Raw genomic sequence first — 4404 nt, forward strand, 5'->3', positions numbered from 1 at the left:
TAAAGTGTGCTGCTAGGGGATAAATTAGGGTTAGTTACTCCATTATAATTTTTTTAATAAAATGTTCTAGATAGACACTAGTTATTTGTTTTTTCTAACATTTTGGTGTAGATAAAGAGTTTAATAAATTGCTCAAGAATCTTGGAAATGTTTATTCACGTATTTCCTGATCCTATATTTTAATATTTTAAAAGGTTCTCTTTTGTGCATCAGGATCTCTTTAAGATAATCACTTACGGCCCAGAGATTGCTCTGGCTTCTCATTAAGTATCCTAAAACCAATTGTATCAACTACACAGCTGATTATATTTATTTAATTTAGGTAATATTTCTTCTTTTCACATCCTCTTTTTTAGGATGTTGCATTATTAGTATTTTAATTAATACTTTTTGTTTTCAACATTCCTTTATACCTATTCTTAGCCATATGTGTTTACTTCTCCTTTTTGCTCTTTCAAATGCAATAGCCTTCATTGCAAAGTAGTGTCATCCTATGTTTACCTTTACATTGCATCACCATTAGTTTGCCTTGATTATTCTTTTTCCAGTAAATACCAGCACTACTCTCCAGAATAACTTCCCAAAAGATCTTGTTTGTACATCATTTTTGACAATGAGAAAAATTGGGAAAATTCCGTTTATGTGGTAAAAAAGAAAACCTAATTTTTCCCAACTTCTTTGGATTTCACACAAGAAAACATGTTTTGGAAGCAATTTTAATTGTTACTTCATGACCATTTTCAGTAAGTTTATTTCCCTGAAGGACAATATGTGGTATTACACCTTGTTTTACCCAACAGCGTTACTTCAGTCTAATGGTTCTCTCTAGACTTTTTAGCTATTAAAGAGAAATCTGTATTGAATAGAAATTGGGGAATTTTTGCTGAGGAACTTTATCTTTAAAAAATTAAATTATTAATGAAAATATAATTTACATGACATTTTATCCTAGTAGATTCTCATGATGGAATACTCTCTACTTCTGTGTTTGATTGTATGCAGCTGTCTCAACCTGCTCCAGATTATCTACCACAAATATTTTTTGCCTGCTTCAAATTATCTAATATATAGCACAAAGAAGAGTCAAGACTCTTAACATACCTGAGCTTCTGTTGTTTGGAGAAAAACTGTATATGTCTGATCCCTGCTATCACCCAGGCTTTAGTTTCACTGAATGCATAAACTGTACTCTCATGACAAGATCCTCAAATATTTATTGTTCCTGGAGACAGAAATACTTTCCACTAAAACGTGTTTCTTAATAAGTTTTCACAATAATTATAGTCTCCTTTTTTTCTCTTCATTGGATTCTTACAAGTTCAAAACTAGACACAAACTTTATTGCAGAGATCCACATTTTTGCTGTTTCTATTTATGAACTTGGAGGACTAACAAAAGCATTTTGACACTTTGCAGGAGGTCATTTATGCACATCTGCTCATAGAAATTTTTACATTTTCTTCTCATCTTCCAAGGGCCTCAGCAAAAAGTGGTTAAAAAAGAGGGGGGGGTGAGGGAACCCTACAAAGCCTAGATCCTAACAAGTTCTTTTTTTAAGCCTGGTGGAAAGTTGCCATGTTGTCCTGTTGTCCCTCTGAGGAGTAATATTTCCAGTAACTTTTTGGTATAATACTGTGATGTGTCATTCCACAGAGGTGAAGAAAAATGCAATATTGCTTCAAAGGCTTAGAGGAACATCGGAAAATAAAAACAAACAAACAAAAAGTTTATTACTACAGAGTAAAAAAAGCTGTGCTATTTTGTCTTCCTGTTTTTCAGCTAACAGTGCAGGTGGAGAAGGAGATATATGTACCAAGCCAGACAAGAGAAAAATCTGTAGATGCTAAAATTGTAATAAAATTCTGAGGGCTACTTAATCCCTTGTTTACAACACTTTTCTGGGAAAGAAAATCTAGGGCATGCTTTTATGCTGGCTTTACACAACAGAGATGTGTCATTTTATTGCCTGTATTCACTTGAGCCTAACACACATTTTATAAAACAATCAAACTGCTGGTGTATTCATTTCCTCCACCAAATTGGTGACACATTGTAGTTTATTTTAATAATGGTGGATACATTTATGCATGCACAAATTTTAGTATTGTTATTCCAAATGTGCTATTCTGCCTTATATTTTCATGCAGCAGTTAAATTTCAGTTTGATCCCTAGGTTTAAGGCTTGAAAAGTTCTTTCCAAACCCTCTAGTGGCACTTTCCCACATCTGTATTTTTTCTCTTGTCTTAGAGATGCCTGACTGGTATACTATCAAAGGGCTAAGAAAAAAAACTATTAGCAGCCAAAACTGATACTTTAATTTTTTTTTTTTCAGTAAATACATATGCATGTTCTATCAGAACTTGAAAAAAAGCTGTTTCTTCTAGCCAGTTTTTGGTAACACTGTCACATTTGCTTATTTAGTTAGATGTGTTCACTATATTGCTGTTAAAAATAAAACTCAGTTTAAATAATTGTCCTTCAGTCTCTGTACATAGGACAGCATTTCTGTAGAGATCCCTTCCTAAGCAAATGCCTAGTTCCATGTGTTTATGACACTGTTACCACTATGGCTAAAGAGCTCTTTGAGTTAATCCAAGATGGCTTATAAATATTTTAGTATCCATAGATATTTATATTTGGGGGATGTAATTTAGCCCTTAAAATCATACTTGCGTTTAATGGTGTGTTTGGACCTTGATTTTTTTTTTTTTTTGGGTGGGTTTTTGCAAGTGTTTTATTTGTGTGTTTTGGTTTTTTCCAAGAAAATATCAAGATGAGGGTTTTTTGCTCATAATTGCATGCTTGATTTACTTTTCTGCTACATGAGAAAGGAAAATATTTCAGTTTGGACAAGTGAAAACTTTTATAGCATTTTTAATTTATTCTGGAAATATGATTTCAAGGCAAGGTATCATGGGTTTGTAGGTACTTGTCAAGTGACTATTTAAGGCCAAGTATAAGGGGTTAACTTTTATCTCTTTGAAGTCAGCCACAAACTCCCATTGAACTATGGCAAGAATGTTTCTCAAATGCAAAAATGCCTCTTCCTTTGCTTCCCCCCCAGTAGTCAGTTTTCTAAAACCATCAATATTAGCATATTAGCAGCAGCAGTTACATATTAACTTTTTTTTTTTTTTTTTTACATTCTGAAAATCGGGAACGAAGTTAAAAGAACCCGGAGCAATTTTCACTTGGTCTTTTAAACTGCACGTGTTAATGAGTTGTAAATATTTGCTGTGAAATGGTACACACCTTTCCTGCAGGCAACCATCGAACTCATTCCAGGTGTGTTTGGTGAGCTGCCACTTGTGCTTTGTTGCAGAAATCAGCTCTGGTACTTGTCACTGGGGGAAGATTATTAGCATTTTAATTTATTTATACAACTGTTCTTCATACCTGCCTCTACCCAGCATCTGGAGAGGTGGTAGATTAAGCAAAGCACCCTTTTACAGTTTTTTTGCCCTACAGTAATTGTGCACAACTTTACTAGAAGTGAGTTAACCACGATGAGGGATGGTTTCGTGATACACTTCACCTAGAATAGGCCAGTGCTGCAGAGGAGAACAACAGTGCTTGAGGGCTTTGAGGGGGCCCCGTTCCCAATTCACAGGGTCTGAGCCTTCACCTGTGGAAACCCAGCTGGGCAACTCCGAATCACTGAAAGGATCAGGCTGGAAGGGAGCTCAGTGGGTCATTTCCATCACAATTCATTAACTCACCTCTTTTCAGCAGAGGTGACTGATGTGCTGCAGTTATTGAAATTAGAATATGACCAGTGGGTCACCTGGTCCAACCTCCCTGCTCAAGCAGGGTCATCCCAGAGCACGGGATTGTGTCCAGATGGTTCTGGGATATCTCCAGGGGGAGACTCCACAGCTTCTCTCGCCAATCTGTTCCAGTGCACGGTCACCTGCACAGTAAAGAAGTTCTTCCTCACGTTCATGTGGAAATGTCTGTACATCGGTTTCTGCCCACTGCCTCATCTCCTGTTGCTGGGCACCACCCAGAGGAGCCTGGTCCGTCCTCTTGGCATCCTCCCATAGATACCTATACACATTAACGCGGTCCCCTGTCACTTTTCTTGAGGCTGAACAGAGCCTCAAGAGAGAGCCTCAAAGGAGAGATGCTCCTTCATCGCCCACTGCTGGACCCGCTCCAGGAGCTCTATTGTACTGAGGAGCCCAGACCCGGACACGGACTCCAGACGTCCCTCAGTAGCGCTGCCGACAGGAGCAGGATCACCTCCCTGACCTGCTGGCAGTGCTGTCCCCGCTGCACCCCAGGACTCCCCTGTCCCTGTCCCTGTCCACACGGATACCCCGGTGTGGAGGAGCCTTCCCGCGGCCGTGCAGCCCCGCAGGCGGCGCCGCCGCATCCATCGCTCGACGAGCGGCTGCCGGCCC

This window comes from Sturnus vulgaris, chromosome 1 (genome assembly GCF_052056855.1).
Source record: "Sturnus vulgaris isolate bStuVul1 chromosome 1, bStuVul1.hap1, whole genome shotgun sequence".
NCBI lineage: Eukaryota > Metazoa > Chordata > Aves > Passeriformes > Sturnidae > Sturnus > Sturnus vulgaris.